This window comes from Arvicanthis niloticus, chromosome 11 (assembly GCF_011762505.2).
Source record: "Arvicanthis niloticus isolate mArvNil1 chromosome 11, mArvNil1.pat.X, whole genome shotgun sequence".
NCBI lineage: Eukaryota > Metazoa > Chordata > Mammalia > Rodentia > Muridae > Arvicanthis > Arvicanthis niloticus.
This window is the reverse complement of record NC_047668.1, coordinates 31,721,622-31,744,328: the sequence shown is the minus strand read 5'-3', so window position 1 is coordinate 31,744,328 and position 22,707 is coordinate 31,721,622. Positions and strand designations below refer to the sequence as shown.

The following is a 22,707-nucleotide window of genomic DNA, read 5'->3' as shown; positions in this document are numbered from 1 at the left end:
GTCAATGGCATATGTCATTTCTACAAAACAAAGTATTTTGCTAACAACATGAGGAAGAGAGATACAAGGATTAATTAGAATCCATGCCTCTGAGGATCTCATAGTCTACTGGGGAGTAAAAGCATAAATGGAAAGAACTGGAATAAGGGAGAAGTTTGGATTGCTCCAGCAAACACGAGGGAGAAAGCATTAGCTCCAACCAGGTTACATCCAGCTCCACCAACAAGGGAGCAGTAAGAAGTCTTGGATTTTGTAAAATGTGGGAGCTTGGGGTGGTGGTTAAAAATTCCTTCTTGAGGAGAGGTAGAAACTGGAATTACAAGAGGAGAAACAAACTATGGAGAAAGGCTTCATTATCCCAGCTTCTAACTCTATTGGAGCACTGAGAGTTTTGGTATTTGACTTATCAAGCTATACAACCAGTGCATAGTAAGCACTCACCATAGGCTAGATAAGAGAAAACCACTCCAACTATGACAGACACATAAGTGCAAGATTCTACCTAGGAAATTACAAGTGATTTAAACATGGAACTGAACACTCAGTTTCATTCCCTATTTGCTTGGATGTCACATCCAATAATTCTCACCAACAAACAGCACAGAGCACTTCACCTTGAGGGCCAATGACTTCGCCTCCAGCACCAATCACTCCACTTTTGGGGCCTATCAATCACCTCACCTTCGGTGGAAACTCACTGGCTTTCTATTTGCTTCTACAGGTATCTCACCTACTTTTTAAAGAATATGTCTCTTCATATGTTCATGTATGATTTTCTATGGTTCTACTAACTTTTAACAACGGAGCGTCACATTTTCCACTCAAGACAATATGTTATGCTAAGAAGAACTAACACATCAGTGGATATATACAAATAGTAGTTGAATTAGCAAATCCCCCAGAAAGAGGTACTTGCCAGAGCTCAAGTGCCTAAAACATCAATGTATATGTTTTTTCCTCCATACAGATCTCTTGATCCCTTTCCTTTAACTCTCATATAAGAGGCTCTGACTATTTATACTCCCAGGAATAAGGGCTATTCTTTCTATCCCATTTTATTCACCATTTACTCATACTTTGTATTTCTGAGCTCTACAAATGAAAATATTTTTATTCCTAATAACAAAAGGCAGTTTTTTTTCACCTTAAAGGACTTCCAAATGCCTTTGCAGTCTACCAAACCTATGTATTTATCTGGATTTTAGTTGGTTATAAACACTACCTTAAATGTTACCAGAAACTGAGGTTTAGGAGTACTCAACTGCCTTTCATCTATCACCAATGAACATAGAGTAGAAAACCCTGCACAGTAAACCATGCCTGACTGGGTTTAATGGGGAAAAAAATCCAATTTGTGTCTCTGAGATGACTTGGGAAGGGAGGCACAAAGCACAATCTCCATAAACCAGGCTGGCTTCTAATTCTTCTGGGATGCTAGAAACTTCAGGGAATGCAAGAGCAGATGTTGCATCTTCTAAGAACTGCGTCACCCAGCAAAGGGCTGTCTGCCAGCAGGTTCTCTCTCTCAGAGCTTGTTCCCAGTGGAGTCTCCTTTCCTATGTACCAGCTAAACTCCAGCCGTCATCAATTTTAACGGTAATTGCATAAGATTTTTCTGAAGATTGAGAATTTTTCTTTTGACTTGAAATCTCTGTACTATGCTACTGTTTAACTGGGATCTTTCCTTATGCTTCCTTAGATAGTTTCATCCTGGAGCTCTAAAGTCGCCAACAAAGAACTGCGTTGTTAGAATGCTTCAGCTTCATTAGTGCTCCATTGCTGCACCCAGTAAATAAAGCTGATGAGGATAGACTTTCAAAATCAGCGTTTTAGAGTTTTATTCGTGAATGCATTTTGCTCATGAAATACGATTTAAGATGGCTTAAAATTCAAAAAAATAAAATCTATTAATGTAGTAGAGAAAACCCAAGTCAAACAAGAACAACGAAGAAGCCACCAGAAAACACAAACTTGGGAAAAGTATTCCATACTTTTTTTCAAGGCTGAACTGGCAGCTCTTGTTTCTTAATCAGGGGACAGCAGTGGAGCATCTAAGACAATCAACTTCATTCGGACGCTGAGATCAAGAAGTTATCAGGAGAGTCTTTCTTCACCATTCCAGAAGTAACAAAGTCACCACATTCTCCAACAACAGGTTTCATAAAACATTCAAAGGTATCTTTGAGGACATATGGCTGGGTGCACACCCTGTGCAGGACACCACACTCCCAAGTTCTAAATGACCCCACACTTGTTTAAATGTTGTGGCAGCTATTTTGAAATCACTAATAGTCCTCTTTCTCATCACCAACAAGGTTAGTACAGACTATCTATGATATATTTGCTTTTGAACTTTACAAATTCAGTGGGAGTACAGTAGTATGCGGAGAGTTGCATGGAGAGAAAACATTCCCCTCCCCATACGTATTTTCTTTGATGGTTTGGAGAGAGATAGATCTCTTATCTTTGAAACCTTTGAACATATTTCTGGTTTCAATCAGTTACCCAGTTGTATGAGTCTGACTTGCTCACATTAAGCCGCCCCTTTTGTCACTTTTTTCCACCTGTATTGTATTAGTTTAAGAAACAACCCATCAGAGGTATTCACAAATGAGCAAAATATTTTCAGGTGGCACTTTATGTGAATTTTACCTTAGAGCTATTATAATAACTTCTTCCTGTTTTCCTAGTCTAGTCTTTGCCTTGTTTTATTTTCAAGTTTCGGACATAGTTTGAAGATATTTTCTCTGTACTCACTCAAAAAAATAAACTATACCTGGCATGTGTTATTCACATGATTGATGGATCCTCTGTGTGCATGAAGACACACAAGGAACTTGTATCAGTGCATCCCAAACAGCACTGAGGCTGCAGATGGGGCTTGCTCGAAGGTAATAAGACCCAAAAATCCCTCTGTTCTATCTTAGCCGCTACAGTTTTCCACTCAGTTTTCCACTCAAAAGGCACAGGGAACAACAGACTGGCTATCTCAGCTTCCCTTTAGCATAAAGTGAAGTGGGCAGCTGACGGGATGATGGATCATTACTTGTTACATTGCCTGTAACATGCACAGGAATTCCAAAGATAAGTTTTCCCTAAGAGTGTTACATTTAAAGCCATTTTAATTTAACTAGATTCATGGGTGGTAGATATAGGTTCGTGGATAAACACACATGCCATGCAAATGTGGGAACCTGAGTTTAAATCCCCGAGAACTGTACAAAAGTTGAATGCACTAAAATCTCTTTGCAATTCCAGTGCCTCCTTAGAGGAGGTGGGCAGAAGAGACAGAACACTGGAAGTGGGCGGGCCAGCTAGTCTTATATTTGCGGCAGAAAAACAACAAAGAAGAGACTATTCTCAGACAAGGTCAAAGGTGAAAACCAGTATACACACAGGTGCACAGATCTATATATGCACATACACTGTATGTGTGTACACATGTACAAACACACATGTACTGTATGAGTACACCCAAACATGAAATATACCTAGATACATCAGTTTAGACTTAAATGATGCAAGTTTACATGTGGAGCTAGAGACACTTTACCTTCAAGTCCAAGAAGCTTAAGTTCAGAGCCCTGCTCCTGCCCTGGCTCCTCCCAAGACCTTTTCATGTATTTTGTCTAAACTAGGTTCCCTCATAGGGTCAAACCCATAGTCCAGAAACATGGATCCTGTGCAGGTGAGGGTCCAAGTGTTTAGAACTGAGTACTTTTTACTTCACACACAAACTCCCATTAAGAGTGACCGGGAGGAGGGCGACCCTGTAGGAGGACCAGCAGTCTCAACTAATCTTGACCCCTGAGTTTTCTCAAACCCCGAAGCACCAAAAAAGGCAGCATACACCAGCCGATAGGAGGCCCCGAATATATACAGCAGAGGACTGATGTTCAATCAGAGATGATGCACGTAACCCTCAAGAGACTGGAGGCCCCAGAGAGTTTAGAGGTCAGGTGGAGCCGGATGTGGGGGGTGGGACAGCCTCATGAGACAGAGGGGTTGGCTGGAGGTATGGAATGTGGAACAGTCAGAGGGTGGACATGGGGTGGGGGAATAAAATCTGTAGTGTAAAAAACTAAAAATCTAACTAACTAAATAAATAAAAAGAGTGACAGGGTAGCATTGCTGTGTGCTGTTAAAAATGTCAGTTCCTCTTTCTACCTCACAGATTTACTAAGATTACAGGACTGGCTCAGAAGGCAGAAGTCTTACCCTGCTCTGACAAATTTTCTCACACTGAACTCACCCTGGGCTCGGAGGCATATTTCTAATTCTAACAAGTTTAGGAAAGTTAATTTCTAATCCAGCTTAAAGGCAGAAACAGATGAGCGAGCACACACGTAAAGCATCAGCTTAGCAGTGTCGGAAGAAGGGTGCGTGCTAAGAAGTCACTCGCTGAAGTGCTGTTCATTGAGAAGTAGAACTCTGCTGCATAGTTTATCTCACAGGAACTTTCTAGAAAATCTGCCTTGAAGGAAGGAAACATAATTTGCCTAACTTTCTCTACAAAGACTACCCTATATTATCACAGAGTTCCTTTATATCAGTGGCAGGAAACTAAGGCTTGCCTTATAGAAAAAAGATTCTGAGGTATGGTGTCAAAATAAAAAAATTCCAGTCACACAGAAATCCTACCACATAAACAAAACTTTAGCTTCATCTTTATAAGTTTATTTGCTTTTCATGACAATAAAATTATATACCTCTGAGATAATTTTAATTCTGAAAATATCCCATGGCAACAACAAAAATAACAAAACCAGAAGAGAGCTAATAGCATCCTGGCATTTGTGGGAAATCATTTCTCTCTGTTAAAGTACCTGTGACTACAAAGTGTGGTAATCAGTGTTTGTATTACTTTTGCCACTTAAATATTAACATTTCCAACAGAGAAAGCACAATGATTAGGAATTACAAACTAAAGAAACCAAATAAATCCCTCTGAAACAATTTCCAGAAACATGTATTTTGATTTCTTCTGAATAGAAGTGCAAATAAATCTATTGAGCACATATGGACTCCAGAAGATTGTCACTAGGTTTAAACATAACTATTTCAGCACAGGTGGAAATGAAGGATTAGAACAGTGGCTAGCAAGAGATGTCCGATGCATATAAGTTATCTGACATTCATTGACAGGTTACAAATCGAGAATGCAGGCAGAAGTTCTCAAAATATTAGGAGAGATTCTTTAAACATTTTAACACTATACTATGGCACAATATAGAATGCTAATATTTCTAATTATCATAATTCAGAATGATAATATTTCTTACAAGCTACACTGGTAGCTGATTTTAGGACCTTCAACTCAGCAGCAAAAGATTATTTTTACAAAAAGTTTTCTCATCTCAGTTAGGAAGGGTTTTGTAAGGTGTGGTCCCAAGCTCCTTATCTACACTTTGGAATGTTGTTAACAAGTTATCTCCTGAAATAGTGCAACCTTTAGATGGCTTAGGCAGGGGGATGTCAAGGGCTCCAATCTTGAGATTTATATAATAGCATTACTGGGAGGTGGGGTCTAGTTGAAGGAAGTAGATTACTGGGCCATGGCTGACAAAAATCTACCTTGTCTTCCTCAGCACGTTCATTCTGTCTCTCTGATGCCCCCTCTCTTAGCCACTCACTGTACATATGAACCTCTGTTCCACTGTTCCTCTTCATGGTAGTACCAGCCTCCTCACTGTGTCTGAAAAACTTTGGGGCCAACCAAGCATGAGTTGAAACCTGGGAAACCATAGACCAAGAGAATATTTCTCTTCCTTTGAATTTGTTCCTCTAAGATACTTGTTACAGCAACACAAAGTCCCATATATTTTCCCATAAATCGGAGCATATGTGCGATACAAACAGCATCACCTCGTAAACAGAAGCAGTAAACATTTTATGTTCTTTAAAAACCCAGTGGGCACATTTATTAAATAACTACATTTATCAGAACACACACACACACACACACAAACACATACCTCAAGTACTTAGAGCTTCTATGAGAAGATAAGAAATCTAATTAAACTTACAGGTATCCTGGCTTAATACAAATTCACTCAGAAGTATTTCACGTAAACACACATCCTGAGTGTCAACATTTATTTCCCCTTCAAGGCAAATTGGATGGAAGTGATCTGGTGCTCTGCACTGCCCTTCCCATCAACCTGGTCCTTGCACACCACTGACAGGTCTTTGTCTCTGGAGCCTAGCTTTCGTCCGTGCTCCACATGGAATGATCCTTGAAACTCTTGGAGTCTTTCTAGCCACAGGCATTCACAACCTGACTGTGACTCAGAACCCACTCTGAACCACGTCACTGGTCACACTGCTGTGCCTCTCCAATCTGTCTCACAAATTAGGCTATAACCAGCCACACAGAATTGCTAAGAGTACCACACATGGCAGGTGTAGCAAGAGATCTTTCTTCTTGCCGTAACTCCCTTCCCGACTACTTCATCTTCAGGAACACTTCCACTGAATCCTGAGGCTAAGCTAGGATCCATAGTGTTTCACACTTCCCTTCTCCCAAACCGAAGCTTTGACAAACCAGGGTTGTCAGGTGTAGGAAACTGGAAAATAGTTCTCCCCAGTCAGGGATTAAGTGCAGTCATTCTTGGCTATATGGAGATACTATGAATTGTTCTCAGATACCAACATCTACACATAAATGATATACCTTCATATAACCTTAAGCATTTTTCCATATACTTTAACTTGGTGGGCATCATGGGTAATATAGTGCTGGACCACTATATTATGAGGACTTTGCACCACTGTAAGTCACAGAAACAGCTACAAGATGGAGTCTACAGAAACATGTACAGATACAATCACCATTGGCCTACTTTTGATCCTGTGTTAGTTGAATCTGCTGATAAGCAACCCAGAGAAATAGAAGGTCAGTATGTTAAAAGGCCTGCTTGCTATCTGACTCTTATATCAGCAGATCCGTCCGCAGGCCTTGCTTTGCTAGCTCATCCACCATTCTCTCTTCACTGATTCTCAGGTTAATCAGACATCAGATAAGACCATGAAGTAATTTTTACTAGGAATTCTTTCAAAATAATCAATATATAGATATAAACTGCCTTTGATGGTAATTTTTAATCTCTAGAAGTCAGAAATATATACGTTAGTCTGGTTGTCTAATATAGCCTGCTAATAGTTCTTCATAATTCAATATACCTGGATGGAGATAAGCTATCAGCTTAGAAAATGGATTATTTTATTAATGAATTGCTACATGTTGGGAGTTTCCAGTATTCTCATTTTTTTATTTAAAATTCTTAATGAGCATAGAAGAGCACATGTCAATATTCCACATGATTGTAAGGAAATTTTATGGAATTATTATTTTCTGTTTAAATATAACATTTTAAAAGGATGAATTCAGTCTCTTAAATGACTTTATATTTCATATCAAGCAATAAGTTCATTCTTTCATAATATGAATATAATTGAAATCTTAAGAAAAAAATAATAAATCCTATGTTAGAAAAATCTGCTGTGATATTCTTTATCTCTTGTATCTAAGTGAAGCCTGTCACAACCTAATTTCTTGTTGGCTCAACTGTTTTTATGAATTCATGTATGTGTGTGAAACAGCTAAACTCATTAAGAGGATTTGTCTCCAGACTTAAAGGAATAACAGTCTATAACAATAATTCTATTGTGAAAAGCATGTTGAAGGATTATGGATCAAATGTGTCCTTTTATATTTTTGACATAAAGAAAAATACTGCATAGATAATTATGAGGACCTGAGTTTCACAGGACAGAAACCAAATGAACATCAAGCAGGAGACTTTGGGGAGGTATTTTTAAACAAGAAGTTTTGCAAGCTCCAAATTTAGCTTCAGAAAAAGGGGTAGTGCGAGTGTGCAGCCTGCGGTCACTTTGGAGGTCAGGGTGCGACTTCTCTCTGCACCTATATAAGGATAAACGAAAGCTTCAGAAATGCACAAAGCAGAAACTCTCTAGTTCTGTGATTCACTTTCAGTCAGGTAGTGAAGCAGCCTACTGTTCTAGGAGGAGACTTTCCAGACACACAACTGAAGTGGCCTGCTGAAGGCAAGTCAACAACTTTGGATAGATACCGAGTGGTTCAAAAAGCATCAGGAGGTTTGGTTTTGGTTTTTTATTTTGTTAGCCAAGGACTTTGTATCAGTGAATTTTACCACCTTTCAATTTCCTGTGAGTTCAATTTCAATTGTCCGTTGTGTTTTTTTTTTTTTAATTCAATGTCCTTTGTGTTGACCTATTAATCTAACCCCCATCTTTCTTTCTGTTCCTTCCGGCTTCCACTGGCTGGCTTCCATTATTGTAATTATGATCTCGTCTCCTGCTTCCATACAAATTCAATTTCTAATAGGCTCTGTACTCACTTTGCATTCTACAGACCTTGATCACACTCTGCCCAGAATGGCCTCCTTTCCCTTGACGGTCTGAGACAGAACAGTGATGAGAGGAACATGAGGAAGGAGCCTCACGTGTGCACCTCTGCTCCTCTGACCCCAGAGAATGCCAGACCTTCCAACAAGCCCCACCAGACTAAGACTAGAAGGAAACCAAGCTCATGATACAAGCCAATCTACACTGACAATTTAAAAGTTGCCTTCTGTTTATTTCTGGAGTACTTCGTGCCTGCAAGCATGCATTTGGAGAAGTGTGGTTCCTGAACAACCATTATGGTTCTAGATGTAATTTGAGATGGATATACAGAAAGCAATCAGCCAATAATCATGAACCATGTATAAATAAACTAGACTTTCAGATACTAGCAAGTCATTCATGATTGTCTTTGGCCATCGAGCCACATGCAACAGTCTTCACTCTATGATACTAAGAGCACAAAAAGAGATTATGAATGAAAAAAATACATATGGAAGTTTTCTTCTTAAATATTAATGACAATTAATGTACACCTGCTATAAAAATAACAAATTTAAATAAGGCTTGGAACAATTAATATGTAACATAAGAATATACTTAGAATAAAATGTTCAAAATCTACAGGTCAGTACTACAATTTATTTAAAATGTGAACAAAGAGACATATCATTATATGTAAATGAAGGTCAATAGTACAGAAATACTAACTGTACTATTAGTAATAGTGTAATTATAAAGTACTTTGAAGAGAAAACTTTTACCCTGAAGTTAAGATATTGATTCTGAAAGTAAACACTTTTAATAACAGTCATTAGAAATTTTTAAAAGAAAAAAATGAGGAAGCCTTCCCTTCAAAGGCATAAAAAGTACTCTAATATCCAGTGAAACTCAATTCATGCCGTCCTGGATCAGTGTAACTCAAGCAGTACGATACCAGAGAAGCGTAAGTCAAGTACTGTGTTAAAAAGAGGGCGTCGTTTATAAATTTTACAGACCCTTGCAAAGTAAATTAATGTATATAAGATGATGATAAGGCAAGTGAACATCCTGTCAATTAATGACTGTGAGATTTTTTTAAACAAAAAAGTGGAAATATTAAAGGAGGTTTTGTTGCTTGTATTAATAATCTTAAAGTTTTGGCGATATCTGACTCTTGGTTCTGCAAGTAAACATGGAAGCCATAAGCAAAAAGTACAGCATGTGACTATCAGCCTTTAGGTATTTTGTACAATAAAAATCACACCATAGGTAAGACATAAAGTATGTAAATATTTACAGCAGATATCTTAAATTATGTACTTAATGATGTTGAAATAGGGAAAAATAATAAATATCTGGCAACTGATATGCAAAAAATTACAAACATAAGATTTTTTTTTCAACAGTAACTCAAAGAAATGCATTTCCATTTTTGTTGTTAGATATGTGTGTGATGTTTGTGTGAGTGTGGGAGCCTGTCTGAGTGAGGGGTGAATAGGTGTGTCTGTGTGTGTGTGTGTGTGTGTGTGTGTGTGTGTGATGTTTCTGTAAGGATGGAAGCATGCTTGTTTGAGTAGGTAGAGATTTGTGTTTTTGTATGTGTGTGTATGTGTGTGTATGTGTAATGTTTTTGTGAGAGTAGGAACCTGTTTGTTTGGTGGGTAGAAGGGGTGTGTGTGTGTGTGTGTGTGTGTGTGTGTGTGTGTGTGCGCGCGCGTGTGTGTTTGATGTTGGTATGAGAGTGGGAACATGTTTGTTTGGGTGAGTAGGTATGCATGTCTCTGTGTGTGTGATGTGTCTGTAAAAAAGGAAGCATACGTTTGAGTGGGTAGAGGTGTGTGTGTGTGTGTGTGTGTGTGTGTGTGTGTGTGTGTAGAATGTGCATGCAAATGCAACAGCTCTACTTTCTTATCTATGAAAAAAAACTTTTTAATGTAATACTGATAAGTAAATAAATTTTAAGATTATAAAATCCTCTAAAGAACAGTTTATAGTTAAGGCATATGGAGATGTAAAGTAAGCATTGCCTTAACAACTCTATTTGTATAAATGCTACATATTTACATATGTATAATAAACATGTATAATGTATAATACACAGCTCTCTTTGTATTAATCCAATATACAGAAGGAGAGAAACAAGCAGCACATACAAGAGGTATTTTGTTGAAATAGCAAAACAAATCAACAACCTAGGAGGCGAACCTGCGAGTGCTCAGTAGTTCCCAGTTCCCCCGTGAGACACCCCTGAAAAATCCTGTCCATAGTCCACACAGTAAAAGGAACCACATTTACATGGTGCTTTAGATTGAAAGGGGGCTTGTTCCCAAAGCAAAAATTTTAAAAGAATGTGTGTGTGTGTGCGTGCACGTGCATATGATGTATATTTAGTATATGTATATATCCATAATACTGGGCCATCTGGTTGAGTGGATTTGGAGCCATTTATACTTTTTCATAAATACTTTTCAGCATTGTCTAAGCACATTTAAATGAAAAATATTTTCATTTTAAAAAGATTAAGAAACTTGTAATAATGACTTTTCTAGTTTCAGATGATCACACAATGCTAACAGCTACCTGCCTTCTCAAAAACACTTTGCTTGGTTTTAAATAAGGTTCTTGTCAAGAATTAATAGATACTTAAGTATTAACTTCCTTTTTGCAAAGAACTACAATTAAAAGAGCCATTTACAAAGAAATTCACAAGCATGTTTCTCAGTTCCGGGTTTAACATGCATGTAACATCTCCATTTGTACTTGAAACCAAGAATTATAAGCCATATCAGGAAATGCATGTATTGAAATCTTAATGATGGGAATGGGACCATTTTAATTTAACTTTTGAACAGGTTTTCTTCCTTGCTTTTCTTTAACTTTAGAACTAAGAATCTCCTGTATCATGTAACCCTGCACCTTTCTTCGTTATTTTTTAAAAGAGGAAAAGTTACCTCTTATTTTAAAGATGGCATACTAATTAATTTCTATCAGAAGCTATAATTTTATGAAATATTAATGATCATTGTAGTGGAAACAAAACAAGACACTCTCATCAATGAAAAGTAACACAATGCTCTTGAAATTAAGGCTTTTGCGTTATGGGTGTTTTTTAACAGTTTAACTAAAGAAAGCTCTATGAGAGGTGAAAGGTCACCAGCCAGCATAGCAGAGTCCCACTTCTTCTGGAAGGAGGAACAGCTCCATGACAAGACTCTGTGTCTCTCATACAGGACCACTGGGGTCCTCCAAAGAAGGCTCACTTCCCTATCTGTAAAGAGTAGTGAGCGATGCTGTGCTTCACAAACTCCTCTGTCTGTCTTCCAGCCAAAACTTGCATGCCCTTTACCTTTGCTTACAGAGCATCTGAATAAGTCACTTTAAATTTCAATTTTACAGTAAGAAAATGGATGAAAGAGCCAAGGAGAGAGAGAGAGAGAGAGAGAGAGAGAGAGAGAGAGAGAGAGACAGAGACAGAGACAGAGACAGAGACAGAGACAGAGAGACAGAGAGAGAGGAGGAAGGAGAAAGAAAGGGAGGAAGGGAGGAAGGGAGAGAAGGAGGGAGGGAAAGAGGAAAGGAGAAAGGGAGGGAGGAAGAGGGGAAGAGAGAGGGGGAGGGAGAGGGGGAGGAAGAGAGAGAAAGACAGAGACAGAGGGGAGGGCTATAACTGTCAAGTAAGGGCCTTGAGATTCCTAGGTCACTAGACAGTGTGGTTGGCTCTTAAGTCCCACTCAAATTCAAGGTCAAAAATTTCTTAAAAAGAGCGATTATCTGAGTTGGTTGGTATGAAAATATTGTTCTAAAACAAAAACAAAAATGGTGCACTGAGGGTACGTGCCACCAAAGGGCAAGCAAACAAGCATAGGTCATGCTATCACATGGGAGTACAGAGGGTGTGTCTGTTATTTTCTTCATAAATGTATCTCACAATTGTAATTTTGGTCTTGACAAATGTTCTTCAGCACTCACCAAATATTGGCAGATGGCTGGCAACAAGAAGGTTTTTTTTTTTTGAACCTCACTTTTAATTTATTATTCTTGAAAATATACAATCAGTAAATATAAGTAGTGAAAATTCAGCTTAGTAATCATCTCAGTAATTTACCTGGTGTTTTGAAAGTATTTAAGTTTTTAAATTACTTTTTTTTTAACTACGAAACACTTCTATTGTGTAGGAGATTCCAGTGAAAGGGGTTCTTCTTTAAAGCGAACTGAATCTACCTATAAAAGTAATTCGGGCAAATATATGCCTTTAAAAAAATCAAGATAAACACTATGAAGACTTAGGGCCAACACTATTGAAATTATTCATCTTATTTAACCTCAATCAGATGCTGTATTTTCTGACATGACATTTTTTTAAAAAAATGTATATTCCTAGTATTGGTCAGTACACATGAAGTACAGCACTGTCTTGTCAGGCCAATGGGGTGCATAAATTTGCTATAGCCTTGTGGGAAATATTTTGGCAGTGTGTGCATAAAACCTCAAAATGTTTATATACCTTGACCCAACAGCAATTCTAGAAATTTATTTTAGGTAATCCTTACAAGTACTAAAAAATTTATGGGCAAAGGACTATATTCCACAATTTATAATAGTCAAGTACTTGAAACAATCTAATTATAAAACAACATTAATAGATGGGCATAATAAATTGCCATGCCCACACATTGCCTACCAGGAAAACATATAAAAAGCATTGTGTTTTAGAACACTGCTTTATAACATGGAAAGTTTTAGGAGCTGCTGCTATGAAAGTGGAGAAAGAACAAGCTAGATCCCCTGCACACGGGCCTTTTCCATGCTTTTGTATGTGCATGAGAATAGCCAGTAATCCTCAGTGTCTGAAACTCATGCCTCTGTGCTGTCATTACTCGTGGGGCACAGCACCAGGGACAAGCTGTCACTCCGGAGCGCTGTGCTTACAGGACACTGGGACTTCTGCCTCCCTCTCTTGGATTACTCACTCTGAAAAAAGGAGGCAATGAAGCGCTTGTGGGATAAAGAACTGAGGCCTCTGCCTATGGCCAGTAAGGAACTGGGTCCTCCAACTGACAACCAAACCAACATGTCACGTGTGCACATAGTATATGAGCCCCACTCAACCCTGCAGGGGTAGCCACCGCCTATGTCTTGCTGCAAACACAGATGCTACATAACTATGGTACCAAATGAAAAACAGGAAAAGGAAAGCCTAAAGGGTGTCAGTGTAAGAGATACCACCATGACACGCTTAAATATATGTTTATGACTGACAAAAATAACTTGTACTGTGCCAGTGAGTCCAAGGGCACATAAAGAGACATTCTCAGTACAATAACCATCTCTTCTTCAAAAGGCCAAAGCCAGAAAGTTTCCAAGGGATCAAAAAACAAAAAAAAAAAAATAAAAAGTTGTTCCTTAATGTACTACATTCTACAAGCCATCACTGACTTTCAAAACCTACACTGTTCTGGAACCACACCTTAAATCACATAGGAACAGGGCCTGATTTGTTGCTTCATGCCTAGAGTTCTTTGAGGATAAAGACATAGTCTCCTGTTAGATGCCTGACACTCACATACCATCCAATTAAACAAAACTAATGATGAAGCACTAAACCTTCATGAAGTGGCATGAAGTTTCTCCATTAGAAAAAGCAGACAAAGGTACCACAGATCATTCTTCACGTATCATTTTCTTCTTAAATGCAGACGTTTAACGATTAGTAGAAAATGTGTGTGTGTGTGTGTGTGTGTGTGTGTGTGTGTGTTTAGAGACAGAAACAGAGAAAGAAATAGATTATAGAAGCCATTTTTGCTTAATCTCATAAAAATCTTTCTACATTAAAAAATAACACTAAGGCTCTATGGCATTTATAATTTCGCTCATCTCATATTAAGACTTATTTTTCAATTGACCAAAACAGGTATTAAATTTCATATTCAAATTTTCAAATGTAGATCAAAATGGGGCAATTTGTGAATCACTAAAAACTGGTCTAAGCTATTATTTAAACATTACACAATAGATCAAGGCAAAGTAAAAGAATCCATATATTAGAAAATATGTTGTCTTTTCAGTTCTTTTAATTTTCAAAAGTGACCAATAGTACCAACACTTGTTAATAGATTAAGCCCATTTCTAAACTATAATCTGTGAATCTAAACTTTTCAATCTTCCAGAAATAGCATTTTATCATTGTACATGAAAATAATATCAACACTATACTCTTCCAAAATAGTGACAAATAGTAAAATCTTTTCCAGGACCAATCAGTTTGCTTTGAGTATACTGTATCATAAAATACCCTTTACTTGGAGAATCTACTTGACTTCCTTCTGCCTGTGACACAATGAACAGACATGACTAGCCACCTTATTAGTGCTGTAAATAAAGAATGAAGCTAGGGTTTCTCCAAGTACTACCCCTCTCTTAGATTCTTGATTTCATACTGGGAATGCACAAAAAAATGACATTTACCCTTCTAACAAAAATTACTGTCAAAGTACATCTGTTCCAACATGCTTAAGGAATTTGGGTGAGAGATATTCAGACCATTTCACGTATCAACCTGAGCTGAAAATAAATTCTAAGAAGTCGCACCATAAACTCATCTAAGCACATGAGGCTGGACAGAGCCACATATTTGCCTCTGAATAACACAGTTCTGCTTCAGACAGGTGCCAACGGTTATAGCTGCAAAACTGGAACAAGGAATCACGAGTTAGGCAGTCTGCTAATACAACAGTGGCTTCAAATTCTGGCTGGCGCTTTCCGTAGGATGTTGAATAATTATCATCCAAAGCTAAGTCCTCATCTGTAAAACAAGATTAAAAACATCTACCTGACAAGGCTGTTATTCTGTTGTAGGAATACTGAATAAAGTGATTTTCACAGTTCCAGACCCTATGGTAATAGTAAATAAGCCCATAGCTGTTAATACAGTGCTGTTTAGGTTCTAACATCACTAACTGTATAGATGAAATGCCCTCTCATCTGAGCAAGGAAAACAACTGCTGGGCGCTTGCTAAACTTACTATGCTGGAAGCCTTGCAATTACAGAGAAATTATGACACAAGAGATCCTTCAGAGGTACTCAGCAATCTGTTACACACTGCCTGGTAGATGTCTCAGGAAATAAACAGCGCAACCCTTCAGTGCTTGCCTTAGGAGGCTGGGGCTTAAATGCTTTCTTAAGAAGTGGCGTTACCAGTGAAAAGGAAAGAACCCGCTGCTTTCATGGCTTTTAAAATATGGGGCTGTGTTTGAGTTGAGGTCTTCTGGTGTGAAGAGCAGCAAAGTTTAGCTGTACTGTTTTTATCAAAACAGAGTGAGAGCGAGTGGCATGAAATTAAAATTCAGCCAGCCAGTGTTTGTATGCATCCCTCAGCAATACGGATGCAGCCATTGTTGCATCAAGGCTACCTATGACTATTCATTAGGAAGACAGTCATAGATGCAAAACTCCAGAGGTACCATATCAATGCTGGACTATGGATAACCAATGATCCGGCAGCATTCTCATTATTTATATAGTAACCATCTGTATAAAAAATAATTAGCCAAGCAAAGTTAAGCAAACATAATCTTAAACATGGAAATCCTAGAGCATCCTGTGTAAACTAGGTTTTCAAGAGCAAATGGCAGGCACTGGGCAGGAATATGTTACTGCCTTACTTCAGTGCCAATTTTAAAACTCGGCCACCAGTACACAACGACTTTTGAATAGGTACTCTGGCCTGTGCACAGATGCCTCTGAACCTGAAAAAAAAATTTTTATTACTCTGCAGGGAAATAATAGCAAAATAAATTAACATTTTACTGGGTTTTTTAATTGGAAGTGGCTGTTCTCAACAATATGTTTATCAAACAGTGTGACTGGCAAAATGTATTACTGTAGCTGTAGTTATCCAAATTACATGCTGTCTAAAGCAAAAAGGGCAAAAGCCACCTGGCTCATATAACTTGCATCTTCTAGACAGCCTGCAGCTGCTTCTGATTAAGCCACATCGCAGAACTCCAGGGCTCTATTTTTAGCCACAGAAGCATATTTTTAGGACTCACACATCCAAGGCATGGGGCATTTACATTAATAAATGAAAACCACCTTCGGTTAGGGAGCTGTTCACGTGACACTTCGCTCAGCTCCGATGCCGCATGGAAGGGATTCCAACCAAACACAACATCCTGGAAAGCTAGTTTTTAAACCATGTGTCTCCTTAGCCATTTTCCGAACTCTCAGGGAAGGACACAGAAAGGATGTATCCTCTCTGCATTATGACATAATCAAGAAAAGATATAGCAAGAAAAGATATAATAAGAAACTACTTCCCCACTCTAGAAGGCAAGCATAGTTGTTCCTCATTTTACAGATGCTTATTGTAAACTACTGAATGGCATTACAGGATCAGGCCCCTGCTTCTGTCTACAGAACCTAAGCTGTTCACTCCAAACACAAGAAAAAATAAAATTTAAAATTTTATTTTATTGAAAAACTATAATAACAACATATAAGGAGGTATCATAAATTTTGATTAAGTAAATATTACAATGCTCTTGAAGTGAACCATATCCACAGAGAAGATAGATAACAAAATGTTTTTCTTCTAATTTAAGTCTCTATCATGGTATTATTTATCATCGCCTGATCAAAATCTTGACCCTCAGGTTGGAAGCAATACAACATTTGGATTCTACAAGAAAGGATGCTAAAACTGAAAATACCATAAAGACATGTCCATTCTACCTACTATAGGACTTCTGTCTAAAGAAATACAGCAATGACCCACTGGGATCAATGCACAACCTTGGTCCCTTTGCCCAAGAGAATCAGCAAACCATTTTCTCCCTGCTCACTAACCACAGTGGTCCTCTGTCCCTCAAGCTCCCAATCCTTGTTCTTTATTAATTAAATGTTCAGTCGCTCAGAAGGCAGTTTCCACTCTTGCCCCCATTATTCACTCTCCCAACATTGTGTACTTTCCATAATAGAATTAGTCACCAGGCAAGCCTGGCTTCATGTTGATATCTCAATGCTATGGAATTTTAAAATTAAGAGTATAAGTACTCTTTTCTTAATAATATATTTATCTTATGTGTGTGAGAGTTTTGCCTGAACATATGTCTGTATTCCATGTGCATTCCTTATACCTATAGAGGCCATAAGATGGCACTGGATTTTTTTATAACTGGATTCACAGATGGTTATACCAACATGTGGTGCTGGGAACCCCACCAGAGTCCTCTGTAACAGGAGCAGGTCCTCTTATCTGCTATACCATCCTTTTATCCCTCAATGCTATTGCTTTAAACATCATCTGCATCTATGTAGCTCTGCTATCAGCTCAGTCATTCTGGAAGTCAGTTCTCACTTGCACATTGTTATATGGTAAGATAGTAGCACTAGCCAGCATTCTCAAGTGTTTGCCTTGCACGTGAGCATGAAAGTCGCTCTGGGGAGCAGACCTAGAATACTCAGTGTGTCCAGTTCTCTTCAGGTTAAGGCCTCCACCGGTCTCAGCATGAGCTAAGTAGACACCAGTGAATGCCTAAGTAATTTTGCAAAATGGACCACATCAAACAGTAACCATATGTAGGAGGAGCTAAGGTAGGAGGAGTAAGATGAGGAAGAGGAAAAGGAAGAGGAGGAACCAAGAGAAAGGGAGGACAGAGAGGGGTAGGGGAATGAAGAGCCACACAGGTATGGAGAACAGTCCTGGGTAACAACTTTTATTTAGGTTAGCTAATTGGGAAACACCTCTAATTGTATGGGCATATTGTTATTGAGCATTACCAAGCATATAAAGCCTTTGATTAATATTTAAGCATTAGAGTCTCATTTCCTACCGGGCCTGCGTGGATGGCAGGATGGTCTGGGCAAAGCCCAGCCTTACAGAGTCAGCATGGAAGATTGGCAGAGCCATCTCCCACGCTGGCGTCTCATGGGTGGCAGGGCTGGTATCTCCGGTCACCTGAGCCATGGCCAGGCAGTGAGAACACACCCCTGCAGGTCTAGGCTAGTCCGGAACATGGCGGCTGATTAAGAAAAGCCAGATTGAATGCCGCCAATTTAGAGTATCTCCCTCAACAGCCATAGAATACCATAAGCATTTAAATAGGGAATTGTGAAGCTACTGAGTCTTCTACAGAAGGTGATCATTTTTATATATAAGTACAAAAATTCAGATGGCTGCAGATATCCTTGAAGTTGGACCTTCCCTGATACTCTGCTTCTAACAAACATCAGAGCTAACCTACTAACAATCCAAACAATCCAAGGTGTTCTTGAATTTAAACTGATGAAAACTAGGTAGAAGAACTTAATTAGCCAAAACTGGCCCATCACACACACACACACACACACACACACACACACACACACGTATACGTGTACATATATATATATATATATATGTATATATATATATACATATATATATATACATATACACACACACATATATATATATTATATTTTTTTCATATATATATGAAAACTTAAGGTGCAGGTTAGTTTTTTTAATGCCAACCCTAAAAATTAACCATGCACTTACAATAACTCTTGAATCATATTTGATTTACAATCAAGGCCAAAAGACTATTCTTCAAGTTCCCATAGTCTGATAAAAAGATGGGTTATCAGGTTTCTTCCTACAGATAGAAAGATAAGGAAGCCCCACCCCCACCCCCAAACAGGAGCTCCAGGGAGAGGCTTCAAAATAGATGAACTGTTGCTACACACACATTTGCTGCTGATGAACTTCCAAATCACTAAACCCGGGCTGACATTTTTTTCTTTTTCTTATTAGGCATCTTCCTTTCTCGGTTTTAATAACATGCTTTCAAGCTTCCAGGGGACTTCACACATTGCGGCTGGTAACTATTTGAATGCATTTTAAGTAATTATGGTCATATTTGCCATCAGGACTCCAAGGGGAGTGCCATCATGTATAAAAATGTCAGGGAGTATCTCATTCTTGTCCTTGACGTCACTGCCATGCATTCTTACAAATAAAGCCCTTCTGATGCTAAAACGGATAATAATGACTAGTTGCCAAGTGTTCTCTCCCCCAGACTGTCATGGAGGATTAAGTATTAAAATGATGGGATTGGCTATAAATAAAAGGGATTGTTTCATTGCAAACAAATAAAAAACTGTCAATTTATTCCATGAGAGTAGTCTTTGTGTCCAAATTAAAAGGAGAAGAAAAGAGAATTCTAAATTAATACCCCTCCTTAAGTTTAAAACCATTGACCATATAACCTCTGTTCTACATAATATAGACTCTGCCTAAAAGCAACAACAAAAAAAAGTTCCCTGATATGGAAAGTCTATGCACCATATAATACAGAAAAGGGAAGTGACTTTTAATTACGGTTTTATGTTTATGTCATGTGGACGTGCATATTTCGTGTGTATTCCTAGAAATGTTTCAGTATTAGCTGTAAGTGCCCCACTGGACTAGCTCTCTATCACTGACTGATTACAATAACCATCAGTGACTCAACCACGTTACATTTGCCACCAGAGCAAAGGTGAATCCAACCAACACCCAAAGCCCTTAAGTCCTAGAGGTAAAACAGGGCTTATATTTGAAACAGATTTAAAATATATTTCCAGGCAATTTACCCTTTATTCGAAACAAAACCTTTTTAACTGAAATTCATTACCAAAATTATGCTTCTAAAACTTGTGATCACATTAATCGTAGACAATTCAATGAAATTTGAGTTTGTAAAAACAAGTGATCTCTTTATAAATCAAAGCCTTCACCATTGCACTATAAATATTATCAGCTCCATAATTACATCATCGTATTTACAGTTACAGCAGGAAAGGCATCCAAGTAGCTCAATTGCATTAGGTCCTCAACAGACATCTGAGGAACACAATTTGATTTTAAAGTACTTCACTTTGTACACCACAGCAGCATATGCTGTTTACAGCTATCCATAATAGTTAAAAGGGGGCAATAATGACAGTGTGGAAAAGATTTCATGTTGTTCTTCCTGTAAAGATTCAGTCCTCTGCTTTATTAGTATTCAATTACACTCATTTCAACACAAAGAAATTTGATCAGCCTCATCTCAAAAGGACTGCAGAGTCTACAGCAGGTTTGGTATTCCAAGATTGGGCCCAGGTAACAATGACAGTCTTAGATTGAATAGAAAAGATTACATTTCACACAAGATTAATCAATAACAAAGAGAAAACTGCAAGGTAAGCAAATGTCAGAAGTGCTTTGCAAGAGGCATGGGTTTAACAGAACCGACTTGGAGGACAAGAGCTGGTTTAGAGCCGAAATCCAGCCTTGACTGGATTGCTACTGTGTGCTGAAGCTTAGAATTCTCTTCTATTAAGTGGGGGCCATAAAGAACCTAAGTCTTGGATTTTGGTACTGGAAAAATATGTGACACCATACAAAAGATCTGGGAATGCAGCTCACTAGGAGAACATATGCCTAGCATGTACAAGGCCCTGGGTTTTACCCAAAGAACCACTGCCATCACATCAACAAAGACATTTAAAAAGGCTGTTAAGTAAAAAGGAGATCAATAAAGTTTTGTCAATTGCAATGAAAAAGTGTGCAGTGGAGATCTGAGTCAAAAACAGGCATGCTCCCTGCCAGCCATGATCGTGCGTGTTCAGGGTGGCATGGTGATAGACTAGTGGGCTGGACTCCCAGTGGACTCCGAGATCTTTACACCTTGCCTACAACACATATGCTTATTTTCCCATCCACTTTTGAATACTCTTTACAGATATTAAAAAGGCTGTGTCAAAATCATTGATAAGGAAACTAGTTCTTAAAGGAATCCACTCACTGTACTGTTTGGCACATCTAATGGTATATTCTCTACACAAAGTCTCTGTGCAACAAATCAGAGATTCACATAGCTGTGTGCCTAGTGAACAGGAGGAGTGCAACCTGCATTTAAAAAATACCATACATATGAAAATCTAACAACGAATAAATAAAATATGTATGTGTGTATATATCCAAGAGACATAGCATCTATATCTACTATGCCCTAAATGCTAGAAATTTTAAGGTCACAATACATATAAATCTAGATAAAACAGTTCAAGTTATCTACTTAATTAACTCTTTCCTTAACAGCATACCTTTTCTTCCAAATGGATTTTCACATTATTAACTGAATGTTTTCTCGTGTGGTATCTCAGAGCACTTCTGAATGTGGTAGTGTAGGAATTATATGAGAAGCAATTAGACTAAATCTACTGCCAAGTCGATGCCACTCCGACCACTCACTAAAATAATTTCCATGTGTCCCCAGAAAAAAAGAAAAAAAGAAATTCCAAGTGGGGTATCCTGTGTGTGCCCCTATTATCTTTCATGGCTCACACAGGAAGCAAACTCCCCATTATTCTTTTCATCTCTGTGACCACAAGAATAATCAAATAATTGAAAGGTTGAAATTTAAGGAATCTCTTTGGGAATATCACACACACACACACACAGAGAGAGAGAGAGAGAGAGAGAGAGAGAGAGAGAGAGAGAGAGAGACAGAGACAGAGACAGAGACAGAGAGACAGACAGAGAGACAGACAGAGAGACAGACAGAGAGACAGACAGAGAGACAGACAGAGATATAGACAGAGACAGAGAGACAGACAGAGAGACAGACAGAGATATAGACAGAGACAGAGAGACAGACAGAGAGACAGACAGAGAGACACTACTATCTTTTCTTGTTAATACCAGGATCCTAGCCAAGAGACATGTTCTTGTATATAAAAAGAACTACACAAAGACAAAGTCCAAAGACAATCTTCCCCTGGGAATTATTTACTTACGTCACTGAGGTCCTGCTTTGCTTCTGATCTAATTGGCAACTAAATCCAACATTTTAAATAAAGCAAAGTTTAGGAAATTGAAATAATAAAATAAGGTCTATTGCACATTTTAAGAAGCAAGACATATACAACCTACAAAAGGAGAAATTCAAAAATAATGACTTTGGTTTGTTTTAAGCTTTGTTTCACACAGCTCCTTAACACCTTTGGTCCCTTTCTTATTGCCAATTAACAGCTACGATGATAGACACACTCATTCACAAGACAAAAATAATCAGCCGCAGGTTTCCATAACAATAAAACAGATCGTTTTTTATTAATTTCAATCAAGTTTTCACGAGAACACAACTTTGTTGGAACAAGAATTTCTCATTTGACAATCACACATTCCAAAAAAAAAACAAACCCAAATCATTATAACTACTGAAAAACATTTTTCAAAATTAATCTCAAAGACACTTGATTATTTGTGTCTATGTGTACTCGATGTTATTAACTCTAAAAAGTATTCCCAATGAATGCATAAATTCCTAACT

General features: G+C 38.1%; 1 protein-coding gene and 1 long non-coding RNA gene across 17 annotated transcripts in view; one reads left to right on the top strand and one right to left on the bottom strand.

Moving 5' to 3' along the window:
- Hdac9 (histone deacetylase 9) overlaps nucleotides 1–22,707 on the bottom strand; it is an 824,691-nt gene that overhangs the window by 686,475 nt on the left and 115,509 nt on the right. The window lies entirely within an intron of this gene.
- Nucleotides 1,499–2,789, top strand: LOC143443963 (uncharacterized). Its single transcript, XR_013113421.1, has 2 exons — nucleotides 1,499–1,596; nucleotides 1,700–2,789. It is a non-coding gene; the product is annotated as an uncharacterized LOC143443963 (long non-coding RNA).